The sequence below is a fragment of the Lathyrus oleraceus genome, chromosome 6 (assembly GCF_024323335.1).
Source record: "Lathyrus oleraceus cultivar Zhongwan6 chromosome 6, CAAS_Psat_ZW6_1.0, whole genome shotgun sequence".
Classification (NCBI taxonomy): Eukaryota; Viridiplantae; Streptophyta; class Magnoliopsida; order Fabales; family Fabaceae; genus Lathyrus; species Lathyrus oleraceus.
Genome location: NC_066584.1, coordinates 149,255,448 through 149,275,572, shown reverse-complemented (window position 1 = coordinate 149,275,572; position 20,125 = coordinate 149,255,448). Strand labels below are relative to the sequence as shown.

At 39.5% G+C, this 20,125-nt stretch overlaps 1 non-coding gene across 1 annotated transcript; it reads left to right on the top strand.

Moving 5' to 3' along the window:
* The first annotated feature begins 2,978 nt into the window (after window positions 1–2,978).
* LOC127098787 (small nucleolar RNA R71) lies at window positions 2,979–3,085 on the top strand. Its single transcript, XR_007793483.1, has one exon. It is a non-coding gene; the product is annotated as a small nucleolar RNA R71 (small nucleolar RNA).
* The last annotated feature ends 17,040 nt before the right edge of the window (window positions 3,086–20,125 follow it).

The window sequence follows — 20,125 nt, the reverse complement described above, 5'->3', positions numbered from 1 at the left end:
TTCATAATGGGTGCAGAGATTAATGCTTGTTTTAAAAGATTAAATGCGTCATTACATTTTTCGTCAAAAATGAATTCGGCATCTTTCATTAAAAGTCCAGTTAAGGGTTTGGTTATTTTGGAGAAGTCCTTAATAAAACGCCGGTAGAATCCAGCGTGTCCAAGAAAGCTTCGGACTTCTCTGATGGTTTTTGGTGGTTTTAGGTTTTCTATAACTTCTATTTTAGCTTTATCTACCTCTATACCTTTTTCGGAAACTATATGTCCTAAAACTATTCCTTCGGTCACCATGAAATGACATTTTTCCCAATTTAGCACGAGGTTCACCTCCACGCATCTCTCCAGGATTTTCTCAAGGTTAGCAAGACAATTGTGAAAATTGAATCCGCAAACTGAGAAATCATCCATAAACACTTCCATGATACCATCTAGGTAATCTGCGAAGATTGACATCATGCAGTGTTGGAAAGTAGCTGGGGCGTTACAGAGGCCGAAAGGCATTCGTCTGTAGGCAAAAGTTCCATAAGGGCATGTAAAGGTAGTTTTTTCTTGACCTTCTGGGTGAAAAGGTATTTGGAAGAATCCAGAGTATCCATCTAGATAACAGAAGTAAGAGTGTCTGGCTAGACGCTCCAACATCTGGTCAATAAATGGTAAAGGGAAATGGTCCTTCCTTGTTGCTTTATTTAATTTTCTATAATCTATGCACATCCGCCATCCTCCTTCTAAACATTTTGCTACATGTTCGCCTTTATCGTTTTGCACGACCGGGATGCCTCCCTTTTTAGGTACTACATGCACAGGGCTCACCCACTTACTATCCGAGATCTGGTAGATTATACCTGCCTCAAGCAACTTAAGAACTCCCTTCTTAACAACATCACTCATTATAGGGTTTATTCTTCTCTGATGCTCCCTAGAGGGTTTTGAATCTTCTTCTAACGAAATCCGATGCATGCATATGGATGGGCTTATACCTTTCAGGTCAGAGATATTATATCCTAAGGCTGAGGGATGTCTTCGTAAAACGTCTAAAAGTTGGTTTGTCTCCTCTTGGCTCAAGGTAGCACTGACTATAACTGGGCGGTTCATCTTTTCATCGAGGAACTCATATCTCAGGTTCTTAGGCAGTTCCTTAAGTTCTAAGGTTGGTTTCTTAGGGCATGGCATAGGATCTGGGGTAAGGGATAAACATTCGTAAAGGTTATCATCGATGTAAGGTTCTTTAAAGTCATCATCTTCCTTTATGGGGGTTGATGGTAACTGAATTGTTTTTATAATTTCTTTTTGTTCTAATTCTCTAACACATTCATCAATGATATCTAAGGCATAACACGAGTCTCCCATCACAGGTGCCATAAGAAATTTCGAAAGTATAAATTCTATTTTCTCGTCACCTACCTCAAATGTCAACTTTCCTTTCTTGACATCTATTATGGCTCCTGTAGTCGATAAGAGTGGTCTACCTAGAAGGATTGGTATATCATTGTCCTCTTTGATGTCCATGACGACAAAATCAATAGGGATAAATAGTTGACCTATCCTAACAGGAACATCTTCTAAAATTCCTATCGGATATTTAACAGATCTATCGCTAACTGAAGTGACATCTTAGTGGGTTGTAACTCTCCTAAGTTTAACCTCTCACAAACTGCTAAAGGAATTAAACTCACACTAGCTCCTAAGTCTAGAAAAGCTGTTTCGATGACATGATTACCCAAAAGGCAATGAATGGAGAAATTTTCAGGGTCTTTATCTTTCTTTGCTAATTTGTCCTTGGAAATAGCATTACATTCCAAAGGCTTCGGATCGTCAAGTCTACGTTTGTTGGTAAGGATGTCTTTCAGAAACTTTGCATAAGAAGGTATTTGGGTGATGGCTTTTGTGAAAGGGATTTCTACATGAAGTTTTTCTATAACTTTAATAAATTTTTGGTACTGTTTATTGATCTGGGTTTGTTTGAGTCTTTGCGGATATGGTATAGGTGGTTTATATGGTGGGGGTGGTACGTAAATTTTATCTTTAGGTTCTTCTCCTTTCTCTCGACCATCCTGGTTTTCAGATTCCTCTGGTTCCTTTACTTTGTCCAGGGGTTTGGTACATTCCTTAGAAGTTTCGGGTTCACTCAATCTTGGGTTTGGTGGCTCATCATAAGCGTTCCCACTTCGTAGGGTAATGGCATTGGCTTGTCCTCTTGGATTTTGTTGAGGTTGTCCAGGGAATTATCCTCCAGGTGTAGTCTGAGGGGCTTGGTTTAAAGCTACCTGAGAGATCTGGGTTTCAAGCATCTTGGTATGAGTAACTATTTGGTCAACCTTGGTTCCTAACTGAGTAATCAATTCATTAACATGAATGTTTTGGTTCATGAACTCCTTGTTTTGTTGGGTTTGAGCGGTGATAAAATTTTCCATAATTTTCTCAAGGCTCGGCTTTGGTGGTACAGGTTGCATAGGTTGATTTGATCTAGGGGCTTGATGACTAGGTCTCGAAGGTGCATTATTTTGAATAGGGTTATTGTTTTTATTAGAGAAGTTCGGGTGATTCCTCCATCCAGGGTTATAGTTATTCGAGTATGGGTTCCCTTGGGTGTAGTTCACTTGCTCGGAGTGGGTTTCGTTCAATAGACTGCATTCTGCGGATTGGTGTCCTTGGGTTCCACATATCTCACAATCCGACGAAACTGCAGCTACAGTATTCGGGTTCGTGTACATATGCTCGACTTTGAGGGCTAATGCGTCCATTTTAGCTTGCATCATGTTTATAGAGCTTAGTTCATGAACTCCTTCTTGGGCTTCCTTCTTCTCAACTGTCGCTCGTTCGACTCCCCATGGTTGATGGTTTTGGGCCATGTCTTCGATGAGGGCACTAGCTTCAGGATAGGGTTTGTTCATCAGAGCACCGCCTGCGGCAGCGTCGATGGTCATCTTTGTGTTATAATGAAGTCCATTATAGAAGGTTTGAATGATTAACCAGTTTTCAAAGCCATGATGTAGGCATGCTCGTAACAACTCTTTATATCTCTCCCAAGCTTCGAACAACGATTCTCCTTGGTTTTGAGTAAATCTAGTTATATGGTTTCGAAGAACGGCGGTCTTACTCGGGGGAAAATATCTAGCAAGAAAAACTCTTCTAAGGTTATCCCAAGTCGTAATGGAATTGGGTGGAAGGGAATCTAACCATGATAGGGCTTTATCTCTGAGGGAAAAAGGGAATAATCTTAAACGTATTGCCTCAGGAGAAGCTCCATTGGTTTTAAAAGTATCTGCTAATTGAATAAATATTTTTAAATGTTGGTTAGGGTTCTCGGTAGCGAGACCCGCGAATTGTCTCTGTTGCACTAGTTGTAACAGGGATGGTTTAAGTTCAAAATTATTAGCTGGGATGATTGGGTTTACTATACTAGAACTAGGTTCTTCATTGGTTGGTTGAGCGAAGTCCTTAAGAGGTCTTTGGTTTTGATCTTCGGCCATAGCTCTCTTAATTCTATGAAAGAATAAACGTGCGCGAGCGTAACGTTCAGGTTCCGCCAGAGGGTTTACTAAGCTTAAACTTCCGGTACTGCGAGTTCTTCGCATCGACTGGCGGGAAATAGCCTAAGTCTAAACGATATAACAACAGGAAAATGAAATTTGACGAAATTGGTCCCCGGCAACGGCGCCAAAAACTTGATGCATGCTTTTCGCAAGTATACGAACGCGTCTGAGTAATATAAAAGATTATCGAATCCACAGAGACCAAGTGTCAAACTATCGTTATCTGTTGTTATGGTGTTTATCAAAGGCAGTCAAAATATGTGTTTTTTGTAGTGTGCAATGAAAAGTAAAGTATTTAAATAGATTTTAATTAATAAAGACAGTGTCGAATGTAATTCACGTAATCAATTGATAATCCAAGTACTTGCTAATAGAACTACTTATGGGCAATGTTTCCTACTTTGAAAAGAACTAATTTAACAGGAACTATCGCTTTCGAGTATTCAGAACCGAGTTGTACTCCCTAATCAAACCCTCTTATTGTCACTTATAAAAAGGCGCACATTGCGTTAGAGTAGTAAACCTATTTTTAAGAAATATAGTATCTTGACTAAGTTGAAAAGTATTATAACCTGGACTTCTTAACCAAAAGAGGTTCTTACGAACCAGACTCTAAACTTATAAACGCGTCCGAAAATAGTTTTAAAATCTCTTTTCTTCTTAATGTTAAAAACTCCTAATGAACTAAACAAAGCGCTTTCGCTGTTTTTGAAATAGTTAAAAACAATTAAGTTTAAAAAGACGTTGGACGGCTTTCGATCTTACCCAACGGAATTGAAGTGCGGGAAAACTTAATTTGAAAGTTAAAATAGCCCTTTAAGTGTTTCTACGAACAATTGTACGGATTACTGGTTTAATTACGATCCTTACATTCTAACCTTATAAATTTAGTTAGACATGGTAAAGTAAAAGTGCATTAAAGTAAATAAAAGTAGTGCGAGTGCGGAAAGTAAATAAAAGTAGTGCGAGTGCGAGGAAATAAATAATTTAAAGCGAGTGCGAGGAAATAAATAATTTAAAGCGAGTGCGAGGAAATAAATAAAGTAAAAGCGAGTGCGGGAAATAAATAAAGTAAAGGCGAGTGCGGGAAATAAATAAAGTAAAGGCGAGTAATAAAAACCTGCTCCAATCGGAGGGCTGAGTAAATTGCGATGCGGAAAAGAAAATGGCGGCAGGATTAACTTCCTTCCAAAGTGCTCCAAACTCGATTACAGACTCTATCACAGACTTGATGACACAATTGTGGTAACACTCCAATGCGAAGCGATTACCACTATAAAATACTGAATATATGCCTAAGTGAAACAAAGTTGCTTCTGAGTTTGCCTTTGCTCTAAGTTTGGATGATTGTAAAACTGAATTCGCGTTTCTATTTATAAGCAAATAAAAAAAGGTGGAATTGACTTGGATGCCCTTCAACTTGAAAATAGAGGAAACCGTTTCCTTCTTGTGGCGCTCGCCACAAGCACAAAGTGGGGCGCCTTAGTGGATGTAGTGGGGAAACGTGGGAGTTGAGGAAGTTGGATTTGGACACGTCATGGCTTGGTCTGTGGCGCCCGCCATGGGGTAGGCCATAAGCGCAAAATGCTGAATTTTAGGGTTTTTAGATCTTTTTCACTCCTTTTCTCGATCGGGGCTCCGATTAAAGTAAAAACCTGAAAACAAAGGAAAACACAGTAATAACACAACAAAATAACAATAAAATAACTAGAATGCATGTGAAATCGGAGTCGAAAATACGTAAATTTTAGTGTTATCAAAGCCTATCATATGTCAAGGCTAACCACAAATCATTAACTCATTGGTCAAAAGAAAAAGAAAGAGAAAGGAGATGAAGATAGAATGTACAAAATGGAAATTTAAATGACATAATCAAAACACATTAATCAAACATGAATGGAATCAACATCAATCAATGGTAAACAAAAGTGAAATGAAGATTAGAGGTCAAGAAAGGTCAAACATGTTTTTGGTATTTTTTGGAAGTAAAATAATACATGAAATAGAACAAATTAAGGTCAAACTTCAAATCCAATTCAAATCAACTTGGATAAGTTCAATTGGATCATCATAAGTCTAACATGGTCAAACAAGGTTTGACAAATTTTCTCAACATTTTTTTGAAAACAGAAACTATTTTTAAACAATTAAAAATGAAGAAAAATAACATAATTGGACTAAAATCTCAAATAAATCTCAAATCAATTAAGAAATTGATGAGAATATTTTTCATAGACTTATCATCATCCAAAGATGTTAAGAAAATATTTTTGGCATTTTTGAATATCTAAAAGTATTTAAAATGAATTAAAAACAAAACAATTCACAAAAAATATTAAATGGAATCACAAAAATAATTAAAAATCAAATTATGAAACTAGAATTTAAGAGAATTTTTTTGCAATTGGTCCCATATTTTTGTGATTCCAAATAAAGAAGTTATGAATTTTTGAAAATAAATGGAATAAAAGAAAATAAAACAGAAATTAATAAAATAGAAAAAACCAGAGGCGCACGATCCATCTCATTAATTGACGTGGACATCATCAACGGATCAGAGGCGCGCGCTTACCATGTACATGAGTCAAGCGCGAAGTATCATGAATTAAATGAAGTCAAACATAACAAAGGTCAGGATTAGATCATGGCTAATGGATCCAAGGGCCAAGGGACCATCCACGTGGGGACGGTGGTGGAAACCACCGTCTTCTCCGCCGAGCTCACTAAATCCGGCCACCAGTCGCAGGTTTTGCAACCTCAACCAAAATAAGCGATCCTTATACCAAATTAAAGCTGGGGTGATGTACATCACCCCTGTAACCTTGGATTGTGCTCTAGATCTCTATGGAAGGAGAAATCAGAGATGGAAAATCCAGGTACTTGATCTGAAGTTCAACAATTCACAAAATTAAAGCCACCATTGGCTTGCCTCTCACATGAGGACTTCAGAAAACCAAACCAACACAAGGAATGCACAATATATAGTGAGATTCGAAGCAAAATAGTTGAGAGGGAAACCTTTGAAGTGCAACTTTGATGAGCACGATCCAACCAATCTCTTGCTTGCAGCTCGATCTTGATGTATGATATGAGAGCTAGGCTTAGGAATTAGTATTGAAATTCAACTGATGTTGTTGAAAATCAAAGTAGAAAAAGAGAAGTGAAAATTCAAATTCCTTTGGTGAGAGGTTAGGATTAAATTCCAGCAGGGTTTCAAGCGCCTTCAGGTTGAGAATTGAATGAAGTGAGCATGCTTATTTATAGCTGCAGCTGCAAGGAATGTGTGACAAGCTCGTGTGCATGAGAATTGGATCCTCCATGCATGGGCCTGTACAGGTGCATGTGAGGCCCAAAAGCTATTGTAAATGAATGCTGAAATGATTTGAAGCAAGTTTGGACGTGCAGATTGAATGGCATTTGCTTGTGCATGAATGTTTCACTATGAAATGCATAAATGGTCACAAAAGTTCATCTCTTCGAAAGTCCCATTTGGAAAATCCAAACATAGGCATGTGAGTAATGGTTGGAAAGGCCTTGACATAAGGAACAAAACCTATGTTTGACAAAAAACCATTTGGAGTTTGGAACATTGTGAAAACTGGCCATGAAGTTTGATGTACAAAACATGTATTTGGAAAATTTGCCAAAAAGGACCAACTTCAAGCCCTTCTGTTTCAATGATGTAAGATTCAAATGGAAACACCTCCAACATAAAAGTTGTAGATCTTTTCAAGAAAATCAATTTGGACTTAAATTTTGCATAATTTAGATTTTTGATGAGAAAGTTATGGGCACTTGAAGTTGGACTTTTTCAAGATTCAATGGCTTTGGTCCAAAGTGACCTATAATGTTTTGTATTATCACATGTGTTTCTTTTAGGATTATGAAATTTTGTCCAACATAACTGTTGAATTAGAAATCTTAAAATTTCTAATGCACTTGGTATAACCTCAAAATCATAAAAGATGAAGGAGTTATGTCCTTGGGAAGTTGATCCAAAATTAGGGTTTCAGTCAAAATGACCTATAATGTTTTGGAAATGAATGGTGACCTTCCAAGTTTCAAATGGATTTTTTATGAACATGAATGTTGTCCATATGGTTCTTAAGAACATTTTTTCTCTTGGGGTCATCTTCATTTGACAAACACATCAAAAGTTAGGTCTCAGTGGATTTCAAAATAGTCAGATGATTTGACTGGTCAACTTCTCAAGTCCAAACTTCAAATCTTTATGAATAAATGATTGAGGATACTCACATAGGCTCATATATGAAAAATAATGAATTAAATAACTTCCCTTGATTGAATTTGATCATGGGTTGAGGTTGCTTCATGAGCAAGGCACAGTCAATGCATAGTTGAATTAGGGTTTCCTTGGGAAACAATCCTCAAGCCCCTTGGTTTATCCTGATCAAATATGACAAATTGAGATACTTGGGAGGCATATATGATGTTTGAGAGCTTTGGGAACCATTTTCATGCTTGCTTTCATCTTCATTTAGCCACTTCTTTGGGCATAGGAGCCTCCTAGGAGCCTTGGATCACATGACTGCTTAAGCTTCAAAACAAAATAAGTTAGTGACATATTTTTGTGCTTTTGGTTAGTAAACAAAATAAGAAAAGCAATAATATACAATTCAAGCATGCTTGGTAGTATCAAACCAACTCACACAAGTCCCACCCTAGGGTAAGGAGCCAAGATACTATGATCCTTGAGGCAAATGCAATAAGCAAAGTTATGATGCCATGAGGGATCTTAGGGTCAAAATTAGGGTCTTACACTATGTAAGCCTTGAGTTATCTATTGAGATACGTAGGAGCAGGATTGCGAAATCTTGTCAGGCCCATTAATAAAAAAACTTAGGTTTAGTCCCCTTTGTTGTAAAATACCCAAAAACATCTCTTTTTATTTTGATCCTATTATTCTTTTCCTCATAATAACTCGGGAAAGACAAACATTTCTAAGCTAAAACTAATGCGCACAACTAACCTAATGGTTCCCGTTGAGTACAACAGACGTGCAGGTTGCTAATACCTTCCCATTGCGTAATTGACTCTCGAACCCTGATATTGGTTGCGACGACCATAATCATTGTCGTTCTTTCTTGGGTTTTATCGATATTTCCCCTTTCCTTTTTAGGAATAAATAAAGTTCGGTGGCGACTCTGTTTAGTCCTTCATGCGAGTGTGTGATTGCACTTCTGTTACCACGAAAAATTTCTAAGGCATGTTGAAAGCATAATTAATGAAAGAGTCATGTGAATGTGGGGGTCACACCCTACCAAAAAATAAAGAGATGTCGGAAGCAAGCAAGAAAGGAAAAAACAACAAACCAAAGGACGAAGCCGACGGGGAAAGTTGGCCTTGTTGACAGACACAAGGGTTGGGACTTAAAGAATTATAGTCAAATGCGCAGAAGACAGCTTCGCCCTAATGTCTGGGCGGGAGAAATTCAAAATTCAAAATTGTAGGTGCTTAATTGGCTGCATTATATGGTAAAACACTAGCTGGTTACTAATGTCTTGACTGATGTCATGACATGGTATGTATGTGTGACTACATTGTAGGTTAGAATATCTAACTGTACTCTGATGTCTTGACTGATGTCATGACACACTTGAGCAGTTACTGCAGGATTAGCTAACACAGGATTTATTGAATGTCAAACTGGATGCTGTGACATTCATACCTGTCAGCAGATACTAAGGAATAGAACAACTGGTGTTCTGTTAGAACTTAGTATTTATTTCCAGTCTGGTTATCAAGGAAAGACCAGACCTGGCATAAGGCCTACTGACTGAATGTTAAACTGGATGTTATGACATTCATCATTGACAGCAGCTACTGAACATTAGACAGAGTGGTGTTCTGCTATACTTCAGCATGTTACTTAGTCTGTTCTTCAAGAGAATAACAGAACTAACTTAAGGCCAAATGTGTAAATGTTAAATTGGACACTTTGACATTTATTAATGTAAGCTGTTACTGTAGTATGGTCATTTTGATCATGTACAGGTCAGCAAAATTGTACAGTCTGTTTTCTGGAAAAACAGACTCAGCATATGGACCTTGATGTCAAGCTGAATGTCGTGACATTCATTCCTGGCAGCATATGCTATATTGTAGGTTGTTCAGTTTTCTGTTTCAACTTTTTCTCAGGCTATTCTTCAGGGATTCAACAGCTGAGAGAAAATCCAAGAAATCAACAACCAAGCTACATTGAATGAACCTAACAAATAGCCTATTTGTTAGTAACCTAAATGTTGAATTTATGGGAACTCGCGTGACCTTAAATTCAGGAGAATACAGGTGCAAAAGCCCAGGTATTGCAATATAAAAGGAAGGCGTTCCTTCATTCAGTTTCGGGGATTTTGAGGCGTGAAGATTTTGTGTGTCCATCATACTTCACTGCTGTATTTTTGTGAGTCTTGTATTAGACGTATCTTGTAAGCCAAGCCATTATCAAGTAGATGATTGCTGTGGCATAGGGTGTTCATTGAGTTGTAAGTGTTGTGTCGCTCAAAGCTTTTAAGCGTGAGTGCTGTGTATCTTGATTAAAGCTGTGAAGCACAATCAAGAGTTGTTTGAAGTGTGACTTCAAATTGTCTTTAATATTGATTAAAGGTAGTAATCACTGAGGTGATTGAGGGGGAGTGAGTAGGAACTCTGATCTTAGTGTAAGATTGAAATTGCATTGGGTAGGGATTAAGTGATAAGTTGTAAACGGGTGAGTTTAGCTTTGAATTAATACTACTAATAGTGGATTTCCTCCCTGGCTTGGTAGCCCCCAGATGTAGGTCATGTTGGACTGAACTGGGTAAACAATTACTTGTGTTATTTACTTCACTTACGTTTAAGTTCTGCATAATTCCTGTCTGTGCAGAATTGGATGTCATAACAACCCGTGTGACATCTAAAGTCTGATAACTAGAATTTCAATTGGCATCAGAGCAGGCACCCTGCCTGTGAATTTCTGGGTGAGATCTAGGGAAGTTACTTTCTAGTACCATGGACAAGGATATAGGACACTCAAATAGACCACCCATGTTGGATGGCTCTAATTATGATGACTGGAAGCCTCGTATGATAGCCTTCTTAAGGTCTCTAGATAGCAAAGTCTGAAGAGCTGTCAACAAAGGATGGGAACATCCAACGAAGACAGGTGAGGATGGAGTCAGTGTGCAGATTCCTGAAGAAGAGTGGGACAAGGAGCAAGAGGCACTAGCTCTTGGAAATTCCAAGGCCTTGAATGCATTGTTCAATGGAATCAGTAAGAACATCTTCAGGCTGGTGCACCACTGTGAACTAGCTAAGGAAGTTTGGGATACCCTCAAGGTAACTCATGAAGGTACTTCCAAGGTGAAGATGTCCAAACTTCAGATGTTGACCACCAAGTTTGAAAACCTGAGGATGAAAGAGGATGAGACTATTCATGACTTTCACATGAACATTCTTGAAATTGCAAACACCTCTGGTGGACTAGGTGAGAAAATGGCTGAAGAGAAACTTGTAAGAAAGATTCTCAGGTCCTTGCCTAAAAGGTTTTCTATGAAGGTCACAGCCATAGAGGAGGCACAGGACATCTGCAATATGAAGGTAGATGAGCTCATTGGTTCTCTCCAAACCTTTGAAATGGGCTTGTGTGAGAATACTGAAAAGAAGAACAAAAGCGTAGCTTTTGTATCTAATGCTGAAGAAGAGTCAGAAGCAGGATATACTGAAGGTGATGACAGTATATCAGAAGCCTTAGCCATGCTTGAGAGGCAGTTCAACAAGTTCGTGAAGAAGATTGATCAAAGAGGGAGACCTAATGTCAAGAACATCCCGTCTGACATCAGGAAAAGATCAACTTCTGATGAAAAGTTCAACCAAGGCAAGGGAATCCAGTGTCATGGTCGTGAAGGGTATGGACACGTCAGAGCTGAATGTCCTACTTATCTCAAGATGCAAAAGAAGGGGCTAACTATCACATGGTCTGAAGGAGATTCTGAAAGTGAATCTGAAGGAGAATCTGCCAAACATGTCACTGCACTAACCAGTGTTTGTGCCTCTGATGATGACTCAAGTGCAGATGAACTGACCTTTGATGAACTTGCTGTAGCCTATAAGAAGCTGTGTACCACCAGTGCAGAAGTGCGTGCACAAGGAGAAAAGCAGAAGAAACTCATCAAGGAACTGGAAGATGAGAGACAGAAGCAACTGTCTGTCATAGAGGGTCTAAATGGTGAGATAGCCCTGCTGACCTCCAAGCTGAATCAGATGACTAAATCCATCAGAATGATGAATAAGGGAACTGACACCTTGGAAGAGATTCTAAAGGTGGGACAGCAGTCTGGAACCAAATCTGGCCTAGGATTTGGGAAAAGATCCTCAGCTGAACACAAACGCCCAAAGGCTCAAGTTCAGAAGTTCAAGCGGAAGTCAAAGCCAATGTCTCAACATCGAGGAACTAGGATGAATGATCATCAGAAGAGGAAATACCAGGAGTGGAGGTGTCACCACTGTGGTAGGCTTGGTCATATAAAAGCCTTCTGCTACTGGATTCATGGTTTCCCTAACCAAGCCTCGCATGTCAGGCCTAAGCATAAACCATATAAGCGCTATGTTCCCATCAAGAAGCAACAATGGTATGCTAGGATAACACACACTGCTCTAAGGGCTTCTACCAGAGAAGACTGGTACTTTGACAGTGGATGCTCAAGACATATGACTGGTATGGAAAATCTACTGGTGGATATTCAACCTCACACTACCAGCTATGTGACCTTTGGTGATGGTGCCAAAGGAAAAATAAAAGGTGTGGGTAAGCTGGACTGCTCTGGAGTTCCAAAACTGAATAATGTGTTGTTAGTAAGAGGACTAACTGCAAACCTCATCAGCATAAGTCAGCTGTGTGATCAAGGGTTTCATGTTCAGTTTACTAAGGAGCTATGCATTGTGACTAATGGTGACAATCAGGAAGTTATGAGAGGAACCAGGTCCAAAGATAACTGTTATCTGTGGGAACCTAAAGTCTCTAACTTTTCAACAATATGCTCCTCAACCAAGGAAGAACAGGAGGTGAAGATGTGGCATAGACGTCTTGGACATCTCCACTTACGGGGAATGAAGAAGATTATATCCAAGGAAGCAGTCAGAGGAATTCCAAAGCTTCTTATTGATGAAGGAAGAGTCTGTGGAGAATGCCAGGTGGGCAAGCAAACCAAGATGTCACATCCGAAGCTGGGACATCCCACAACCTCCAGAGTTCTGGAACTGCTGCACATGGATTTAATGGGACCTATGCAGGTTGAAAGCCTTGGTGGGAAGAAATATGCTTACGTGGTGGTTGATGACCATTCCAGATACACGTGGATAAGCTTCATCAGAGAGAAGTCAGATACATTTGATGTCTTCAAAGACCTGTGCATAAGACTTCAAAGGGAAAAGGACAGTTGTGTGGTCCGGATTAGAAGTGATCATGGTACGGAGTTCAAGAATTCCAAGTTTGGTGAGTTTTGCTCTTCTGAAGGAATAAGTCATGAGTTCTCCTCCCCTATAACCCCTCAGCAGAATGGAATAGTTGAAAGAAAAAATAGAACTATTCAAGAATTTGCCAGGGCAATTATTCATGCAAAAAAGCTCCCCATGCACTTTTGGTCTGAAGCAATGAATACCGCGTGCTATGTTCACAACAGAGCCACCTTGAGAAAAGGAACCTCCTCCACTCTGTATGAAATATGGAAAGGCAGAAAACCCACTGTGAAGTACTTTCATATCTTTGGAAGTAAATGCTACATTCTCACAGATCGTGAACAGAGAAGGAAGCTAGATCCGAAAAGTGATGAGGGTATATTTCTGGGATACTCCACTAACAGCAGAGCCTACAGAGTGTTCAACTACAGGACCAATGTCCTGATGGAATCCATAAATGTTATTATGGACGATAAAGAGGAAGGAACCGATGTCATGGAGGATGTTGAAACATTCCTTGACAGTTCAACTGACATTCCAGTCAAGTCTGAAGAAGTAGAGGAACCTCCTCCTGAATGTGAAGTAGATGCAACCACCAAAGTGCCATCTATCAGAATTCAGAAAGACCACCCTAAGGATCTTATCATAGGGGATCCCAATAGTGGTGTGACTACCAGGTCACGGGGAATAAGCTCAAATTCCTGCTTTGTATCCAAGGTTGAACCAAAGAATGTGAAAGAAGCCCTGACTGACGAATACTGGATCATTGCCATGCAAGAGGAACTTGAGCAGTTCAAAAGGAATGAAGTATGGGAGCTAGTTCCAAGACCTGAAGGGACCAACATCATTGGTACCAAGTGGATCTACAAAAACAAATCTGATGAGAAAGGAGTAATTACTAGGAATAAAGCAAGACTAGTAGCTCAAGGATACACTCAAGTTGAAGGGGTAGATTTTGATGAGACATTTGCTCCTGTGGCTAGGCTTGAGTCCATCAGATTGCTGTTAGGGGTAGCATGCATCCTGAAGTTTAAACTATTCCAAATGGATGTGAAGAGTGCATTCTTGAATGGCTACTTGAATGAAGAAGTCTTTGTGGAACAACCTAAAGGGTTCTGTGATCCTAACCAACCTAAACATGTATACAAGTTGAGGAAAGCCTTGTATGGGTTGAAACAAGCACCTAGAGCATGGTATGAAAGGTTGACCGAATTTCTGACCTCAAATGGATACAGAAAAGGTGGAATAGATAAAACCTTATTTGTGAAGGATGAAGACGGCAAAATCATGATTGCTCAAATCTATGTGGATGATATAGTCTTTGGTGGAATGTCAGAACAAATGGTTCAACAATTTGTTCACCAGATGCAATCCGAGTTTGAAATGAGTCTAGTTGGAGAACTGACCTATTTCCTTGGAATGCAAGTAAACCAAATGGAGGACTCTATGTTTCTCTCCCAAAGCAAGTATGCCAAGAACATAGTTAAGAAGTTTGGTATGGATAATGCTAGGCACAAGAGGACTCCTGCGCCTACTCATCTGAAGTTAACCAAAGATGATGGAGGGCCTGGTGTTGATCAATGCTTGTATAGAAGCATAATAGGAAGCCTACTTTACCTAACTGCAAGTAGACCTGACATTTCTTATGCAGTTGAAGTATGTGCTAGATACCAAGCAGAGCCTAAGGTGAGCCACTTGAATCAAGTCAAAAGGATTCTCAAGTACATCAATGGGACTTGTGACTATGGGATGCTGTATTCACATGGGTCTGAGCCTGTCCTATCTGGGCACTGTGATGCTGACTGGGCTGGGAGTGCTGATGACAGAAAAAGCACATCAGGTGGATGTTTCTTCTTAGGAGACAATCTCATATCTTGGTTCAGCAAGAAGCAGAATTGTGTTTCTCTGTCCACTGCAGAGGCTGAATACATAGCTGCTGGAAGCAGTTGTTCCCAACTGGTTTGGATGAAACAGATGCTCACTGAGTACAATGTCACTCAAAATGTCATGACATTGTTCTGTGATAATCTCAGTGCCATCAATATCTCCAAGAATCCCATCCAACACAGCAGGACCAAACATATTGACATTAGGCACCACTTCATCAGAGATCTGGTGGAAGACAAGGTGATCACTTTGGAACATGTAGCCACGGACCTTCAACTGGCTGACATATTTACAAAGGCTCTGGATGCTACTCAGTTTGAAAACTTAAGGAGCAAACTGGGAATATGTCTCTCTGAGACCTTATAGCAACCACTGATGTTTGGGATGTATTGTTTAATATCTCTGCCTATTAAACAATTGGTACTATGCTCTGATTGGTCAACAGATCACAGCTATGCTACTTGCAACAAGTGTGGCTACAAGAGGGTAAGGAGACACCCTACCGTGAGAAGGCCAATGTACCTGTAGGAGTTCAAGGATGCTGTTCATGCAGGAGTGGTTCTGGATGTCAGAAACAAAATCATGGCATCTGATATGGTGGTACCTACTGTAAAGCAAAAGTGGGTGATTACTTGATCAAAGCTGTGAAGCAAGATCAAGTGGATGCTAACTTGGTTGAAACTGTGGAGTAAAACCAAGTCTGTAACTCTGTCATTGTTCTCTGGTTTTGTTGTTGGCTTTGGCAACATTTTTGACAAAAAGGGGGAGTAATAACCACCACCCCTGACAAACAGAGTGGGTCTCTACAACAGACTCTCGTGACAGATTCCCTCCCCTGCAGCTGCTGTGTGTTGAAGTTTAGATTTTAGATTTAACTTCTGTATGTGTGCTGCTTTGTGAAGTTTTTATTTAACTTCCATGTGTGTGTGAGTGTGCTGCCACTCTGAGTGTATTAGCTAGGCTTATTTCCTGCTAGGTGTGTGATTCCGCTGCTATGAACTCTGTTATGGGGATCAAAGTGTTTTAGCCAAAAATTTGCCAAAGGGGGAGTTTGTAGGTGCTTAATTGGCTGCATTATATGGTAAAACACTAGCTGGTTACTAATGTCTTGACTGATGTCATGACATGGTATGTATGTGTGACTACATTGTAGGTTAGAATATATAACTGTACTCTGATGTCTTGACTGATGTCATGACACACTTGAGTAGTTACTGCAGGATTAGCTAACACAGGATTTATTGAATGTCAAACTGGATGCTGTGACATTCATACCTGTCAGCAGATACTAAGGAATAGAACAGCTGGTGTTCTGTTAGAACTTAGTATTTATTTCCAGTCTGGTTATCAAGGAAAGACCAGACCTGGCATAAGGCCTACTGACTGAATGTCAAATTGGATGTTATGACATTCATCATTGACAACAGCTACTGAATATTAGACAGAGTGGTGTTCTGCTATACTTCAGCATGTTACTTAGTCTGTTCTTCAAGAGAATAACAGAACTAACTTAAGGCCAAATGTGTAAATGTTAAATTGGACACTTTGACATTTATTAATGTAAGCTGTTACTGTAGTATGGTCATTTTGATCATGTACAGGTCAGCAAAATTGTACAGTCTGTTTTCTGGAAAAACAGACTCAGCATATGGACCTTGATGTCAAGCTGAATGTCGTGACATTCATTCCTGACAGCATATGCTATATTGTAGGTTGTTCAGTTTTCTGTTTCAGCTTTTTCTCAGGCTATTCTTCAGGGATTCAACAGCTGAGAGAAAATCCAGGAAATCAACAACCAAGCTACATTTAATGAACCTAACAAATAGCCTATTTGTTAGTAACCTAAATGTTGAATTTATGGGAACTCGCGTGACCTTAAATTCAGGAGAATACAGGTGCAAAAGCCCAGGTACTGCAATATAAAAGGAAGGCGTTCCTTCATTCAGTTTCGGGGATTTTGAGGCGTGAAGATTTTGTGTGTCCATCATACTTCACTGCTGTATTTTTGTGAGTCTTGTATTAGACGTATCTTGTAAGCCAAGCCATTATCAAGTAGATGATTGTTGTGGCATAGGGTGTTCATTGAGTTGTAAGTGTTGTGTCGCTCAAAGCTTTTAAGCGTGAGTGCTGTGTATCTTGATTAAAGCTGTGAAGCACAATCAAGAGTTGTTTGAAGTGTGACTTCAAATTGTCTTTAATATTGATTAAAGGTAGTAATCACTGAGGTGATTGAGGGGGAGTGAGTAGGAACTCTGATCTTAGTGTAAGATTGAAATTGCATTGGGTAGGGATTAAGTGATAAGTTGTAAACGGGTGAGTTTAGCTTTGAATTAATACTACTAATAGTGGATTTCCTCCCTGGCTTGGTAGCCCCCAGATGTAGGTCATGTTGGACTGAACTGGGTAAACAATTACTTGTGTTATTTACTGCACTTACGTTTAAGTTCTGCATAATTCCTGTCTGTGCAGAATTGGATGTTGTAAGACCCCAATTTTGGCCCTAAGATCCCTCATGGCATCATATCATACCATATCATTGCCTCAAGGATCATTGCATACCTTTGCTTCCCTCCTAGTGGGTGGGTATCTTGTGAGTGTGGTTCTTGATCACCAAGCATGTATTGCATTTGTATATCATTGCTTTTCATATGTTTACTAACCAAAAGTACAAAAATATTGTCATCTAACCATGTTACTTGCAGATGAAGCCAATTAGGTCAAATCAGTCAAAGTCAGTCATTGAGATAGATGGTGGCCATTCTTGCAGAATTTGGGCACCATGATCATTCATCAAGAGTTCACATGAGGGTTTAAACCTGCCAGACATGTTCTACCAGAGGTTCCCATAATCATCGTTCCATCTTTCGAATATTATCGGAGGAATGAATACTCGTATTCCAAGAATATTCTCAAGAGAAACTCTTATGAGTGTAGTATCGCGTAACAATCGCATCAGATCTTACATCTGAACGACCTCCGCACTACGTTCCTAAAAATAGGCCAAGATGGGTTTGGTAAACTAAGGTCCTTGGCTTCTGCGACACATGATTGAAAGAATAATGCCTAACCACAAATAACTTGTGTGACATTATTAATTCAACATGACCTCCACCAAGTGAATGGACTCGCAAGTCAACTGGCTAAGGAATACTCCACACCAGTCAACAAGACTATGCCATTCTCCTATCCTAGAGTGCACTCGAGTTCGGGTATAGAACTCATCTCACAGATCACCAAAGCAAACAGCAATTGTATATCAAGCAATTCAAGCATTACAATCAATACAGTGATCCCAAATGGTACAGAAATATGTCATATAACAAATAACAATATAGCACAACAAGGGTGAAAAGTAGGCAATACCACCAAGGATCGATTGTGATCCCCAGCAGAGTCGCCACTTTTCTGTAGCGGTGTATTCATCGCTATATGATCTATTGATTAAACCATAAGCAAAGCATACAATGAATTCGAGTCGCCACCGCACTTTTATTTATCCAAAGGACTGGCTAAAAAGCGAACAAAAGCCTAAGAAGTTTTACACGTAGAAAACTAATAAAAAGATCAGAGAGTCTGGGTAAGGGGTAAATTACGCAATGGGAAGGTGTTAGGCACCCACTACGTCCTAGGTACTCCTAGGGAGCCCTTTTCACACTTGTTGTCTAAAATTGTTATTTGTTATGACATAAGTATTGTGCAAACATGATTGGGATGATGAGAAAAGAATATACAATTTATTAATTATTTTTGTGTTCGAACGGATGAACTCGTTGCCTACGTACCTTCCATCAAAGGTAAGGATCAAAACGCCGTAGTTCGGCTAAAAGATTTCCAAAAGTTTGTGGATTCAATTTTAAGTAATAGCACTGAGGCTCTTCATTATCAATGGGAGAAAACTCGACCAAGACCAACATCCACCATGCGAGGATAGCTTCGACGTACTAGAGGGGTTAGCCCTGTTTTCAGTACGGAAGTCTTATAGTCGACTCACTAAGGATAAGGTGAGGTTTACATCAATCACAATGATAATTGAAACCTATGGCTAATGTGTGAAAAGATTAACAATGGGCAAAGCCAAAACAATTGAATGGGTGAAGTTAATTGATTGTGATTATGAAAGTAGGGTCAAAGTATGATTAAGATTGATTCAAAAGAAGTATTATGAAATGGAGTTTGAAAAAGTCAAGGACTTGGGGTCCAGGTTTTTAAATTGAAAACATGAAGATGTTTGCACAATATTTATCTCAAGTTTTGAGAGCAATGTGTGAAAAGGTTTAGGACAATATGGGGATGCATGGATGAGGATGGAGTGTAAAACTTCCTAGGAGGTTCACTTCTTGAAATCATATAGAAGATGATTCAAGTGTGTCCTTTGGAACAGGCAATGAGCAATAGCAAAATAAGCAAACAAATGATACCGGATGCCACTCAATGGTCTTACTCCAATCTCACAAACAAAAGCGGATACCGGATACCAATAGATGGATTTACACCAATCTCCTAAACAAGGAAACAAGGATACCGGAAGCCAATAGATGGACTTATTCCAATCTCCTAAAACAAAACGAAACTTGGATACCGGATGCCAATCTGTCTGGGCTTACACCAATATCCAACATATGATCATAGGAAAGCAAATGCCAAGCGGCAGGGACTTACAATTGCATCCTCACATAGACAAAGAAAAGCAAAACATGGATGTCAGATGCCAATCTATCTGGGCTTACTCTAACCTCCACAGTATGGTCCTAGGAATACAAATGCCAACTTGCAGGGACTTACAATTGCATCCTCACATACAACAAACAAATGCATCAAGCAAAGAGAAGATGAGTGGCCAATGAGATGGTCTTATACTCACTTCCATATCATAGGAACAATGGCCAATGGATGGTCTTACAATCGTCCTCAATGGGCAAACAACAAAGATATGTCACAGAGACAAATGAAATGATCATGCACTAATGAGTAATTGATGATGATAAATGCACAAAGCATGCAAGCAGACATGTGTATATGAGGTAAGCGATCAATCAATTAAAGTCATTCAGCACACACTATAACCAAGCAATCAGGCTCACACAAAGGGTTAGGCATTGAAGCCAACTGGAATAGGGTTAATGGTGCTCTTAACCTTGCCATTGAGGGGCTAAGGTGAAGCAGATGAAAAGATATGAGGGGTGTGCCTCATTGCTCTTATCCCTGGCCAGGGAGAGCATTTGAATATCAGAAGGTGTGGGAGTTCAGAAAGTA